We start from the raw sequence: 15260 nt of genomic DNA, 5'->3' as shown, positions 1-15260 counted from the left end.
GAATTTGATCTTTGAGTGGGACATCTAGGCAAGACAAGCTTCCTTTGTGTGGATGTAGAGTACGTATGAGGATGTACCACCATTGAAAATATGAACCACAAACTCTTGAGATGCATTAACTGGAGGGTGGATATCATGTGTCTTTTCTTACACCGTAATTTATGTGTTTGGTCGTTCTTATTCTATTAATTATGTTTTTCTTTTTGTAGAAGATAGTGAAATGTAAGTTGTTCCTATGAGATGATGAATTTGAAGATGGAGAATACATTTGCTACTTCTGCTGCGTTGGGAAGCTAAGTGGCAATGATGACACTGGTGCTGTTATGAGCAATGAATGGTACAAGCTTCTTTTGGCAAATCAATTTATATTTTTTTTCATTTCATCACCAACTAATAGAAATCATAAGCATTGTTAGTTTTAACTAAGTTGTGGAACAAGTTTGGTGTTAGAATTTAGAGACATTATTTGACCAGGGAAAACCAATAATTGATTCTTCAAACAATCTACGAGGTTGTTTGAAAGACAAAGTGAAATTTGACAAAAATGATCCATGCAATTATAAAAAATGAAGAAGAACGAATAATTTTACAATGAATGATATACTGAATGATAAACCAATAAAACCTTACTCATTAAATTAATTACTTGAGACAACGTTAGGTTGACTTTTTTCATCATAAATGCAACATTACGATCCTCCACAAAGAAAATATCGTATAGAAAGAGGCATTCCTCCACCATGGTGGCCATTGGAAAAAGAATCATGGTGGAATGAAATGAAATTTATCAAAGATCTTCGTCTACCACTTTATAGAAAATCATGTGATTTGAATAAAAGTTTGGAAGTTTGTATTTTGACTTATGTTACCAATAATCCTAATTTTCTGAATGTTAGGAGACATGTGTTTGATAACAACCTTCAAAACATAAAATTTTCAAACCTTTCTACAAATCATATGACTTTATGCAAGGTGGTGGGACGAGATCTTCGCTAAATTCCATTTCATTCCACCATGATTCTTTTCCTGATGGCCACCATGGTGGAGGAATGTCTCTTTCTAAAGGATATCTTCTTTGTGGTGGATCGCAATGTTGCATTCATGATGATAAAAGTGAACCTAATGTTGTGTCAGGTAGTTCATTCAATGAGTAAGCTGTTACTGGTTCACCATTCAACATGTCATTCATTGTTGAAATTCCTCTTTAATCTTCATGATTTGCAATTGCAGCTGCACCGTTTTTTTCAAATTTTACCCTGTCTTTCCACCAATCTCGTAGTTTGTCTAAAGAACCAGTCATTGGTTTACCCTTGTCAGGTACTAGGTACTGTGTCTCAAAGACCTCATACCAAACTTGTCCTTCAACATATTTAAAGGTAATAGTGCTTAGCATTTTTTCTTGTTGGTGATGATATTATATATATATATATATCCTTCGTTTTCCAACTACACTGGAGATTAGATTATTTAATTATTTCCTTTGATATTGTTGTAATGGTATCTACATGTATATGGTAGTGTTTGGACATTAACTTAAAGATATTACTAGTCTGGGAAATTTTAAAAATAACATGAAAGTGTTATCTTACCATCTTTCAATATTTGTAATGATCAAAACCATGAAGGGTGCAAAATCAAATTTCAAAGTTCGAAGTAATAAAACAATGCAAAAAGTTTGATTGTGGAACAAATATATATTATGTCATTCACCATTTGTATAGTGGTAAGTGTTTGAAATTAGTTTTTGGCGAAAATGCATCAATATTTAAAGTTTGAACTCTCGAATTATATAATTATTTGATTGATTTTTCATTTTTGCAGTTTGGTCTCTTATATATTGCGTTGATCTGCAAGTTAGATTTTTGCATTGTTCATCATGATCTTGGTTATTTCCATATTAAATGATAGGGTGGCCTGGCCTCTAATATGCCCCTTTAAAAAGGGTCCAGGCATGGACTATTCATTTTTAATAATTGTTTTAAGTTCTTTTTTTTTTTTTTGTTAAACACCATCTTTCTCTCAAACTACAATATCGTCCGGATTTTATTTTGATGCGAATTATTTTAGTATGAAAAGAAAGTAGGAGTATTATGTTTATCATAAATATCATATCAATTCCAAAATGAATTGTTGAATTTTTTGTTTATTGTCAAACTTAAAATTATTGAGTACCAACGGTGGCACTCAAGAACCTGTGATTTCTGGAACCAAAATGGAACATCTTGTTCCAAAAATAATCATAGGCCAATGGAGTTGTACAAGGATAAAATAACTGATTTTGTTTCATATTTCTCAACAAAAACAGGGACAAGTGGAAGTGAAAAATTTGATCTTAGAGACTAGAGTCTAAAGAGGAAGGTGATATTTATCTTCTCGTTCTCCTAAGATAAAGATAGATCTGAGATTTATCAAGTATACTCTTATTTCTCAAGAATAAGCAATGGATCATGGTAGTTGAAAGAGATGAAACATGTGCTGTGTTTTGAGTGTTGAAGAACAATGACCGGCTGTAGCCTGTCACTTATTGAGGTTCATTGGTGGTCCTTTTAATTTGAGGTCCATATTAGGAGCTCCCTAAATGATTCATCTAAAAATTATTTCTTTCTAATTTGTTTAAACTTGATTTCCTTATGCTATCATATACATTTAGGTACCATTATTACAATATCAAAGGATAGAGTTAAACCTTCTTTATGGTAAATTAATTTACATTCCTTAGTTTACTCAACATCATCACCAAATAACAAAAATTCTAAGTATGAATCACTTTCAATATGTTGGAGACCAAGTTTGATTTAAACCTACTATTGAGTATAATAAACCTAGCACTAATTTTTGTAACTAGGTCTCATAGTAGGTCTTTTTCCGAAAAAATCGGCCTTCTCCTACTAGAGGTTTTATAGCTATCCTAATTTTTTTTTTGAAAGAAATAGACGATTTAAAAAATACCGCAGGTATTAAGAAAAGTTTAGACAAAATCCGTACAAAATGTGATTTTTCCTTAAGTAAAAATTTGGAATACATGATTTGGCCGTCAATTATGCATTTTTTTTTTGTTTAATTGCACTTTTGTACCCCTATCTTTCCAAAAGTTGCGGTTATGGATCCCTAACTAATTTAAATACAAAACAGCCCCTATATTTTGATTATTTGACAGTTTTGGAGCTTCAGTTCGTTGACTCGGTCAACGCTGATGTGACACGCCACATATCAATTATTTGTTTTGAATGTTTAACTAGGAACCTTACTACTCGTTAGCATTCTCCGGCTTATATTAGGCTTGGTTTTGTTTGGTGATAAATGAAAATCTCCTCCTTAAATTTCTTCTCACTTAACCACCGCTTCCTCCTCCTCCTTGAACCACCGCGAGTCATTTTTCACACTGATCCACCGCCGCACATCAATGTCTATTGGTCGTGAAATTAACACCATTAAATTTCTCTCATTTTCATCTTCAAAAGCCACCTATTTCTTTTCCAGATTCGTGAGATTTGAAAAACCCTAATCATCACCTTCCCTCTTAAATTCATGCCACTATGAACCTCATTTTGAGAAACGAAATTGATAATCCTTTTCCTCATAATGTCCGCAACAAAACCCCTAACTCTATTTCTTGATTTGAGCACTTTCATAAACAACCACCGTGCCGAAATTGATAATCCCGAAGCTTATTTGAGAATCCTTGCGACTCGAATCCTTCATCGTGGCTGAACAGAAAGAGATATGTGAGTAGCTTAAATAATTTTTTTTTGCCAAATGATGAAGTAAGTTTTTTTGCCTTCAAAGGTTTCATCTTTGTTATTATTGGTTAGAATATAGTTATTTGAATATGATGTATTATGCAAGGGTTTGGGTTCTGATATGTAAGATAAATAAAGTAAAGGATCGAGTTGTTTTAAAAATGAATGTAGGCACCAAATTTCTTAGTCTGATGTGCATTAATCTGTCAGATTATACGAGCATGGTGCAACAGAAAATTTGCTCTAGTTTTGTCATGCTTTATTTGTATTTATTAAGTGACAAGTGAAGTAAAACTGGGCATGACATTTGGGATTATAATCGTACTTTTCTAGTGAGGGATATTCTTTACAGGCTTTGTGTAACACGCACAATTAAGTTGGTCTTGCACCATGTACAAGTTTACTTTTCATCATTAAATCAATAGATAAATATATCTCTTGATATTTCATTTAATTTAATAATGAAATTTATTAATGCAATGGTGAAAATAACATTGTGCAATTTGTGCATGATGCAAGACTTACATCTCTTGTGCACCATAGACTTGGCCTTCTTTTATGTATGTCATTACATCTGTAGGAAGCTACATGCTTGCTGGGTTAATTGTAATATTTGAAAGGGACATTAGATACAACAAATTACCTTATCAGATTAAATCATGAAAGCATTGTTTATTTGGTTGCTAACAAATCATTGCAATGTTGTTTCTTTACTACCCAACCTACCTTTCTCGATCCTGTTAACTATTATTAGTGGTAACAATTGGATAGCTATAGTTTCATCTCAGTCCTTATTTACCTTATCAAATTAAATTTTACTTGTCTGCTCAACTCACATTGATTTCTATGCATGTTCTAAAACAACTCACGTTTTTAAACAAATAAAGTACTATATGAAAAATATGGGCTTAAATATCACTTTGGTCCCTTAGCATATATTAAAAGTTCAGTTCGATCTTAACTTCAAAACTTGTCGATTTGATCCCTTATCTTGCGTAAGTTAACGTAACATGGTCCTTTAAATTTAAAACTGATCAATTTGGTCATAACTTTTGTAAGTTAACACAACTTGGCCCCTTAATTTATGATAATATAAGGACTAAGTTGAGCGATCAAGTTGCATTAACACACACTATTAGGTGCGCGAAAAGTTTTCAATTAGCAAAGCGAAATGATGAAGCGAATTTTTGTCTGAAACTGATGTAGATCACTTGTTTCATACATGCCTTCAAAGTTCTCTGATTGCTTTGCTTTTATATATAGAGTCAGGATCCGTTGACACCAGGTGTAAGTCAAAAGACTTACACCAAATCTCAACCGTTAAAACTAATAAATCGTACGGTCATTATTAAATTTGAATATTGGAACACGGCTCATTCTTTCTCCTTCCTCATAGTAGTTTTTTCTCTAACAATGAAACTTGCGATTCCGTTTACTCTGGCTTGAGATCCATTATGTCACCACTCACCAACAATCTCACATCTACCATCACTTGAGATCCATTCTTCATTGGTTCAAGACCTAAATGTTCTTAGTCTTCGATAAACCTCCTAATGTGACAACAAATTTTTCTATGGATGAAAAATCATGAGATTCAATCAATTTTATGAATCCAAAAGTAATTAAAATATTTCAATTTTTCTTTTTATCCCCTTTTAGCGTTTCTTTTCAATTATGATTGTTTTGAGATTTCAATGCTTTCAATTGCATCTAGATCCTTTGGTTTCTGATCTGATCCTTTTAGCGAAACTAACAGAAGGTTGTAGTTGGTGTAGATGACATGCTTTAACGAGATCCCCTGTTATGCGTTCCTTCCGTTTCTTCCGTGGATATAATTTAAACCATACGATCAATTAAATTTAACGGTTAAGATTTGGTGTAAGTCTTTTGACTTACACCTGGTGTCAACGGATCCTGACTCACACACACACACACACACATATATAGTTAGATTGTTTAATTCAACATTCCCAGGTTTTCCCCTCTTCTGTTAATATAGGTTTTCAAGCTTTGTTTTCTCAATGAAATCGTTAATTCTTTCACCCTTTACTACAATCTGTTGGTTCAGTAAGCACAGACATAACTTACATAAGTTAACACGACTTGGTCCCTGAATTTATGAAAATATACAATCATCCATTTCTTAAGGACTAAGTTGAGCGATCAAGTTGCATTAACGCACACTATTAAGTGCCTGAAAAGTTTTCAATAAGCAAAGCGAAATGATGAAGCAAATTTTTGTCTGAAACTGATGTAGATCTCTTGTTTCATACATGCCTTCAAAGTTCTCTGATTGCTTTGCTTATTTTTAGATATTTTGATTGTTTAATTCAACATTTTATTTGTGCCCCCCCTTATATTAGTTTTAGGGTTTCAATTTCTGTTTTATTTTATAAGTAACTTTTCAGCTCGTTTTATAAGTAATTTCTGTAATATTTGTGCCCCCCCTTATAGTTATACTGGTTTGTGACATTGTCTTGTTCAAATATGTACACCTGTTATTTTAGTTGATGTTAAGTCTTCATAAAATGTCTCGTGTCTTTTGTTTTTTGTTGAAAGCAGAGCAAAATGATGAGGTTTAAAGATCTGAATATCATGTGGATTACTTATTGAAATGGTCTTCAAAGTTCTCTGATTGCTTTGCTGGTTTTCTATTAGCAACTGTAATTTACCACTTTTTAAGTTCCTTTATGAACCGCTTGAGCTTTTTTGGAAAGTTTAATTATGTTTACATGTTTAACTAATCAAAGGTTCCATCCTTGTTATTATTGGTTAGAATATAGTTATTTTCACATACATTTACCAAGTTGATTTGAATTTGATGTATTATTATGCAAGGGTTTGGGTTCTGATATGTTAGATAAAGGATCGAGCTGTTTTAAAAATGAATGCAGGCACCAAATTTCTTAGTCTGATGTGCATTAATCTGTCAGATTATACGAGCATGGTGCAACAAAAAATTTGCTCTAGTTTTATCATGCTTTATTTGTATTTATTAAGTGACAAGTGAAGTAAAACTGGGCATGACATTTGGGATTATAATCCTACTTTTCTAGTGAGGGATATTCTTTACAAGGCTTTGTCTAACACGCACAATTAAGTTGGTCTTGCACCATGTACAAGTTAAAACTGATCAATTTAGTCATAACTTATGTAAGTTAACACAACTTGGTCCCTTAATTTATGAAAATATACTATCATCCCTTTCTTAAGGACTGAGTTGAGCGATCAGGTTGCATTAACGCACACTATTAGGTGCCTGAAACGTTTTCAATTAGCAAAGCGAAATGATGAAGCGAATTTTTGTCTGAAACTGATGTAGATCTCTTGTTTCATACATGCCTTCAAAGTTCTCCGATTGCTTTGCTTTTATATTTACATATATTGTTCAATTCAACATTCCCCAGGTTTTCCCTTCTTTTCTTAATATAGGTTTTCAAGTTTTGTTTTCTTAATTAAATCCTTAGTTCTTTTCACCCTTTACTACAATCTCCTGGTTCAGTAAGCACAGGCATGAAGCTTTAGAAACTGTTTTTATGTCAAGACCTTTATTTCCTCTTATTTTCTCCTAGTAGTTATTTGATAGTTTCCTTTGTGATCTTATATCTGAATGTCATGTGGATTCTGAATTTAATGTTTTTCAAAGTTCTCTAACTGTTTTGCCGTTTTTGTTATTAGCAATTGTAATTTACCCATTTTTTTTCAACTTCTTTTAGGCTCTTGAGCCTGAAAATTTAAAATTATGTTACATGTTCAATTTAACTTAGACACTTTACATCAAGTTAATTTGATGTAACTCGAGACCTTATGGTTTTCCAAGTTAATTTGATGCAACTGGCGACCTATTGGTCATCTATATTGAAAAAGTTAAAAGAATGCTATTAAGTGTTAAAAATAGATGCCATTACACCACATGGATCATGGATGTCTAGGATAGTTGCACATAAATATGCTTGATCTATTGAGCACTGTCAGACTAATTTTTCTTCTTTTTGACAATCATATATTATTTTTTATTGTGGAAGAGATGTAGAATTCTTGTATAAATTGAGTTTTCTTCCTCTGCCATCACTAAAACTTCTGTGTCTGACCTAATTGACGTGTTTCACACTGAGTCCCTTTTGAGTGGTTAATTGGTTCCTACTAATGTGGATGCTAATCTGAACTCTAAATTGAAGTTGTAGGATTGAAATTTTTTTTTACGGACCTGTGAAACCATTCCCATAGGTTTTTTTTGGTCCTTTGCAACCTCTGGTAGAATTTTCATTCCTTGTTTTCAATCATGATGCACCACGTAGCCCCTTGCATCTTAAAGTTTAGTTGCAAGGAAATTACGAGAAGGTTTTATAGGTGCAATATTTAGTAATGGCAATTTAATTTCATGCTTTTGGGTTTAGATCTGAGTTTTTTTATAACCCATTATGCATATTTTATTTTAAAAAAATTGCCAAATAATATCGGTGAATTTGTTATATAGTAAAATGTTTTTTGCAGATAAATGATTTATTACATTTCAACTAGCAAAGCTAAATGAAGTGATTTTTTTTTTTTTTTGAAATTGATGTAGATCTCTTGTTTCATACATACCTTCAAAGTTCTATGATTGCTTTGCTAAGTTTTATCTATTTTGATTGTTTAAATCAACATTTTATTTGTGTCCCCCCTTCAAAGATCTCTTGTTTCAGCTCATTTTGTTTTTTTTAGTTATATTGGTTTGTGACATTGTCGCATAGTTGTATTTAGTGGGTGATTTTATGAACTGTAATTCTCTTGTTTTTCAAATTCTCTGATTGCGTTTCTGGTTTTCTATTAGCAACTGTAATTTACCACTTTTTAAGTTCTTTTATGAACTGCTTGAGCTTTTTTGGAGAATTTAATTATATTTACATGTTTAACTAATCAAAGGTTTCATCCTTGTTATTATTGGTTTGAATAAAGTTATTTTCACATAACATTTACCAAGTTGATTTGAATATTATGTATTATGCAATGGTTTGGGTTCTGATGACAAAGTAAAGGATCAAGTTGTTTTAAAAATGAATGTAGGCACCAAATTTCTTAGTCTAATGTACATTAATCTGTCAGATTATACGAGCATGGTTCAACAAAAAAGTTGCTCTAGTTTTATCATGCTTTATTTGTATTTATAAAGTGAAAAGTGAAGTAAAACTGGGCATGACATTTGGGATTATAATCCTACTTTTCTAGTGAGGGATATTCTTTAAAGGCTCTGTCTAACATGCACAATTAAGTTGGAACCGATCAATTTGGTCATAACTTATGTAAGTTAACACAAATTGTTCCCTTAATTTATGATTATATACTATCATCCATTTCTTCAGGACTAAGCTGAGTGATCAAATTGCATTAACACACACTATTAAGTACCTGAAAAGTTTTCAATTAGCAAAGCGAAATGATGAAGCAAATTTTTGTCTGAAACTGATGTAGATCTCTTGTTTCATACATGCAATGCCTTCAAAGTTCTCTGATTGCTTTGCTTTTATATTTACATATATTGTTCAATTCAACATTTCCAGGTTTTCCCCTCTTTTGCTAATATAGGTTTTCAAGTTTTGTTTTCTTAATTAAATTGTTAGTTCTTTTCACCCTTTACTACAATCTGTTGGTTCAGTAAGCACAGGCATGAAGCTTTAGAAATATGTTTTATGTGAAAACCTTTATTTCCTTTTATTTCCTCCTAGTAGTTATTTGATAGTTTGCTTTGTGATCTTATGTCTGAATGTCATGTGGATTCTGAATTTAATGTTCTTCAAAGTTCTCTGGCTGCTTTGCTGGTTTTGTTATTAGCAATTGTAATTTACCCCTTTTTTCAACTTCTTTTAGGCTCTTGAGCCTGAAAATTTAAAACTATGTTACCCGTTCAATTCAACTTAGACATTTTACATCAAGTTAATTTGATGCAACTCAAAGCCTTATGGTTTTCCAAGTTAATTTGATGCAACTGGAGACCTAATGGGCTTACATATTGAAAAAGTTAAAAGAATGCTATTAAGTGTTAAAAATAGATGCGATTACCACATGGATCGTGGATGTCTAGGATAGTTGCACATAAATATACTTGATCTATTGAGTACTGCCAGACTAATTTTTCTTCTTTTTGACAATCTTATATTATTTTTTGTTGTTGAAGAGAGAGAATTCTTGTAGAAATTGTGTTTTTCTTCCTCTGCCATCGCATAAACTTCTGTGTCTGACCTAATTGACATGTTTTTGTTAATTTCATGAACGCAAGCAACTTTTGTATATGTTTGATATCATTATTGTGATTTATGTATGTTAATTTCCATTTGAGCCACTGATACCTTAATATCAAAAGTATAGCTTGTTCTCACTAAACTAACATGCAAAATAGCCAAAATTGCAAAATAGCTTGATTATTTAATTTGCCATTAATTTTTTTCATTGTTATCTTAATTGCAGGTTTGTCTTAATCTACTTAATTATAAAAGCATAGGAAGAATCTATCTATAGGCATTCTAAAATACAACAAGCTTGCTTGGTTTAGGTGGCAGTTGCTTAATTTGAGAAAGGTGTATGTTTGCTATTCATTTCCTCATTATGAATCTTAGAGAAACAAGAGTCATTTCACTTTTTAGCATTGTTAACGTTGACTTTAAGAAATGAATTCGGAAGATAAAAAAATAAATCTTATATCTTCAATAACGTTAACTTATTTAGTAAGATCAGTAGCCGTGAGAGAATTGCCACAAATTATTTATTTCTCGTGTGAATCTAGGCCCTCTGTTGAAAATTCATTTGGCACTAAAGATTGAGCTCAAGTGGTTAATGAGCTTTAGTTAATAATGAAATGTAATTTGGAAGAGTTTCAGCCTAAATCCTACCAGGAATAATTTTTTCCCATAGTTTACTTACCTCTCGACCAAATTTAGGAATATCAGGGCTCCTTCCTTTGGAAATTGGATAGTTAAGACAAAAAGAAAAGGGTAGATTTAGGATCCCAGTTTGAATGGATTTAGGACGGCCTAGCGTGTAGCCGCCACTCATCTGTTTTTTTTTCTTTTTTCTTTTTTAAGTTGTTTGATTCAATTCCAAAACCAATTTCAATCATGATGCACCACGTAGCCCCTTGCATCTTAAAGTTTTGTTACAAGGAAATTACGAGAAGGTTTTATAGGTGCAATATTTAGTCATGGCAATTTAATTTCATGCTTTTGGGTGTAGATCTGAGTTTTTTTATAACCCATTATGCATATTATTTTAAAAAAATTGCCAAATTATCTCGGTGAATTTGTTATATAGGTACAATGGTTTTTGCAGATAAATGATTATATTACATTTCAACTGGCAAAGCTAAATGATGAAGTAATTTTTTGTCTGAAATTGATGTAGATCTCATGTTTCATACATACCTTCAAAGTTCTCTGATTGCTTTGCTTAGTTTTATATATTTTGATTGTTTAATTCAACCTTTTATTTGTGTCAATAGTTATGTTGGTTTGTGATATTGTCTTGTTCAAATATGTATACCTGTTAATTTAGTTGATGTTAAGACTTCATAAAATGTGTCGTGTCTTGTCTTTTGTTTTTTGTTGAAAGCAGAGCAAAATGATGAGGTTTTAAGATCTGAATATAATGTGGATTCATTATTGAAATGGTCTTCAAAGTTCTCTGATTGCTTTGCTAGTTTTCTATTAACAACTGTAATTTACCACTTTGAGTTCTTTTATGAACTGTTTGACCTTTTTGGGAAAGTTTAATAATGTTTACATGTTTAACTAATCAAAGGTTTCATCCTTGTTATTATTGGTTAGAATTTAGTTATTTTCACATATCATTTACCAGGTTGATTTGAATTTGATGTATTATGCAAGGGTTTGGGTTCTGATATGTAAGATAAAGTAAAAGATTGAGTTGTTTTAAAAATGAATGTAAGCACCAAATTTCTTAGTCTGATGTGCATTAATCTGTCAGATTATACGAGCATGATGCAACAAAAAATTTGCTCTAGTTTTATCATGCTTTATTTGTATTTATAAAGTGACAAGTGAAGTCAAACTGGGCATGATATTTGGGATTATAATCCTACTTTTCTAGTGAGGGATATTCTTTAAAGGCTTTGTCTAACACGGACAATTAAGTTTGTCTTGCACCATGTTCAAGTTAAAGCCGATCAATTTGATCGTAACTTGTGTAAGTTGACACAACTTAGTATCTTAATTTATGAATATATATACTATCATCCATTTCTCGAGGACTAAGTTGAGCGATCAAGTTGCATTAACGCACACTATTAGGTGCCTGAAAAGTTTTAAATTAGCAAAGTGAAATGATGAAGCAAATTTTTGTCTGAAACTGATGTAGATCTCTTGTTTCAAACATGCCTTCAAAGTTCTCTAATTGCTTTGCTTTTATATATATATATATATATATATATATATATACACACACACACGCACGCACGCACACACACACACATATTGTTTAATTCAACATTCCCAGGTTTTCCTACTAATGTGGATGCTACTCTAAACTCTGATTTTAAGATTTAGGTTTGATTTTTTTTTTTTTTTTTTTTTTTGTATAGACCTGTGAAACCATTCCCATAGTTGTTTTTGATCCTTTGCAACCTCTGGTAGTATTTTCATTCATTGTTTTCAATCATGATGCACCACGTAGCCCCTTGCATCTTAAAGTTTAATGTCAAGGAAATTACGAGAAGGTTTTATAGGTGCAATATTTAGTCATGGCAATTTAATTTCATGCTTTTGGGTGTAGATCTGAGTTTTTTTTATAACCCATTATGCATATTATTATTTATTTTATAAAAAAATTGCCAAATTATCTCGGTGAATATGTCATATAGTACAATGGATTTTGCAGATAAATGAATTTTTCATTTCAACTAGCAAAGCTAAATGATGAAGTAATTTTTTTTGTCTGAAATTGATGTGGATCTCTTGTTTCATACATACCTTCAAAGTTCTCTGATAGCTTTGCTTAGTTTTATATATTTTGATTGTTTCATTCAACCTTTTATTTGTGTCCCCCTTTATATAGTTTTAGGGTTTTAATTTCTATTTTATTTTTTTTACGTAAATTTTCAGCTCGTTTTGTTTTTATAGTTATATTGGTTTGTGACATTGTCTTGATCTAATATGTATACCTGTTATTTTAGTTGATGTTAAGTCTTTATAAAATGCGTCGTGTCGTGTCTTTTGTTTTTTGTTGAAAGCAGAGCAAAATTATGAGGTTTTAAGATCTGAATATCATGTGGATTCCTTATTGAAATGGTCTTCAAAGTTCTCTGATTGCTTTGCTGGTTTTCTATTAGCAACTGTAATTTACCACTTTTTGAGTTCTTTTATGAACTGCTTGAGCTTTTTGGGAAAGATTAATTATGTTTACATGTTTAACTAATCAAAGGTTTCATCCTTGTTATTATTGGTTAGAATTTAGTTATTTTCACATATCATTTACCAAGTTGATTTGAATTTGATGTATTATGCAAGGTTTGGGTTCTAATATGTAAGATAAAGTAAAGGATCGAGTTGTTTTAAAAATGAATGTAGGCACCAAATTTCTTAGTCTGATGTTGCATTAATCTGTCAGATTACACGAGCATGGTGCAGCAAAAAATTTGCTCTAGTTTTATCATGCTTTATTTGTATTTATGACAAGTGAAGTAAAACTGGGCTTGACATTTGGGATTATAATCCTACTTTTCTAGTGAGGGATATTCTTTACAAGGCTTTGTCTAACACGCACAATTAAGTTGGTCTTGCACCATGTACAAGTTAAAACTGATCAATTTAGTCATAACTTATGTAAGTTAACACAACTTGGTCCCTTAATTTATGAAAATATACTTCCATTTTTTCTTGAGGACTAAGTTGGGCGATCAAGTTGCATTAACGCACACTATTAGGTGCCTGCAAAGTTTTCAATCAGCAAAGCAAAATGATGAAGCAAATTTTTGTCTGAAACTGATGTAGATCTCTTGTTTCATACATGCCTTCAAAGTTCTCTGATTCCATTGCTTATATATATATATATATATATATATATATATATATATATATATATATATATATATATATATGGGTTTTGCTAGAAGACACCTTTTATGAAGGTGTCTTTTAGAAAAGCTATAACTAAAAAGTGGAAATCACACCTTGAGGTGTGGGTTGCTAAAAGACACATTCATGGGTGGCTTCTAGCAAAACCCTATATATATATATATATATTGGATGTATCAAATGTGAGGACATTTATAATGAGAGGGTGAAATAATGACCCTTGGATTAAATGAGATGATTTCATTTTAGTGACTCACTCTTTTCACTTTCCTCTCACTAACATGTTTCTCTTTCTCTCCATTGAAACCCTTATACTCTCAACTTTCCTCCCTGCATCACTCTTCCATGCTGAAAACCACCATCACTAATTCAACGACGCTGACGATTCTCTGACCTCTTAAATTCAACCACTCACTTTATCGACCCCTTTCTGAATCTTTTCTTGTATACGATTTTCTAACATTTTTTTAAGATTAGCTCATCAATTCATTCTGTATGATGATCCTTGTTCTGGTTCTTGGTAAGAGGATGTCATTGGTTTGAATATGCCACATCTAGTTCATCTAGTTTCTGACGATAGTGAATCGGCGGCCATTGTGAACGATGCAGGATGGGTTTTGAATGTTCTGAATGATTTTGAATCTGATTTTGATCTCTATTCTTTTTCTTTGCGATTTCTGGAGAGTTGTGGGATATTGGATCTGATTTTGAATTTCAATTTATTTTATTTTATTAATAACCCGGTCTTGATTTTAACTAATGATCTAATTAATCTTTATGAAGATTTTTTTTGCAGTGGTTGTACATACAAATTTTGCAAATTCTGCAGCTGATGTGTTTGTAATATGAACTTGCTATTGGTAGTACACTAAAGAAGCAAAGTGGGAGAAGAAGCACAATGGGATAGGACATTTTGAGTTTGATTACTATTTTAAAGTAGCAAACAAAGTGAAGAAGAAATACATTTCAACTAGAATAGTCATACTTGTAGATAGTATAAGTAATGTAGTTTGCAAAAACAATTGTAATTTCTATTTTAAATTTATGATTTGATTCACAACATTATATTGCAATCAAGTTCTATTTTATATTGTAATGATGTTCATTGGGATTGTATTCTGTGTTGTGATAGTTTGTATTGTGATATTGGTTTGATATAAGTTATATACCATGGTTGAGTAGTGCTAGCAACACTCTCTTGTCAACACTCTCTTGTCAACACTCTCAAACACTCACCTCATTATTTGTTTAAATCAAGGTGGGTCTCACACATTGGAAATAGGTTCCACTTAAAGTGATGAAACATACACTAGTTTAATCCAATAAGAGAGTGAGTGTTAGAGAGTGTTGAAATGAGAGTGTCCCTAGCATTGCTTTGCCATGGTTATATGTAATTGAGAGCAAACTCTTCGTTTATTGCCATTGGAGTGTAATTTTCTTCATTGTTATTATACATAAC

At 31.7% G+C, this 15260-nt stretch overlaps 1 long non-coding RNA gene, 3 other non-coding genes and 9 pseudogenes across 4 annotated transcripts; all 13 read left to right on the top strand.

The window, feature by feature from the left end:
* Positions 1–3258: 3258 nt before the first annotated feature.
* Positions 3259–14917, top strand: LOC112418705 (uncharacterized). The gene is made up of 3 exons (XR_005645344.1): positions 3259–3764; positions 10185–10294; positions 14585–14917. It is a non-coding gene; the product is annotated as an uncharacterized lncRNA (long non-coding RNA).
* On the top strand, positions 4906–4987 carry LOC112418779 (uncharacterized; annotated as a pseudogene).
* Positions 5957–6038, top strand: LOC112418778 (uncharacterized; annotated as a pseudogene).
* Positions 6303–6380, top strand: LOC112418776 (small nucleolar RNA R160). Its single transcript, XR_003008865.1, has one exon. It is a non-coding gene; the product is annotated as a small nucleolar RNA R160 (small nucleolar RNA).
* Positions 7022–7103, top strand: LOC112418782 (uncharacterized; annotated as a pseudogene).
* Positions 8265–8348, top strand: LOC112418787 (uncharacterized; annotated as a pseudogene).
* Positions 9151–9237, top strand: LOC112418780 (uncharacterized; annotated as a pseudogene).
* LOC112418784 (uncharacterized) lies at positions 11074–11155 on the top strand (annotated as a pseudogene).
* On the top strand, positions 11325–11402 carry LOC112418775 (small nucleolar RNA R160). The gene has a single exon (XR_003008864.1). It is a non-coding gene; the product is annotated as a small nucleolar RNA R160 (small nucleolar RNA).
* Positions 12046–12127, top strand: LOC112418786 (uncharacterized; annotated as a pseudogene).
* LOC112418781 (uncharacterized) lies at positions 12635–12718 on the top strand (annotated as a pseudogene).
* On the top strand, positions 12961–13038 carry LOC112418777 (small nucleolar RNA R160). Its single transcript, XR_003008866.1, has one exon. It is a non-coding gene; the product is annotated as a small nucleolar RNA R160 (small nucleolar RNA).
* On the top strand, positions 13677–13763 carry LOC112418785 (uncharacterized; annotated as a pseudogene).
* Positions 14918–15260: the final 343 nt, after the last annotated feature.

The sequence above is a fragment of the Medicago truncatula genome, chromosome 1, assembly GCF_003473485.1.
Source record: "Medicago truncatula cultivar Jemalong A17 chromosome 1, MtrunA17r5.0-ANR, whole genome shotgun sequence".
In the NCBI taxonomy this organism is placed as follows: Eukaryota; Viridiplantae; Streptophyta; class Magnoliopsida; order Fabales; family Fabaceae; genus Medicago; species Medicago truncatula.
The sequence above is the reverse complement of the archived record's forward strand: the minus strand, read 5'-3'. Positions and strand labels throughout refer to the sequence as shown.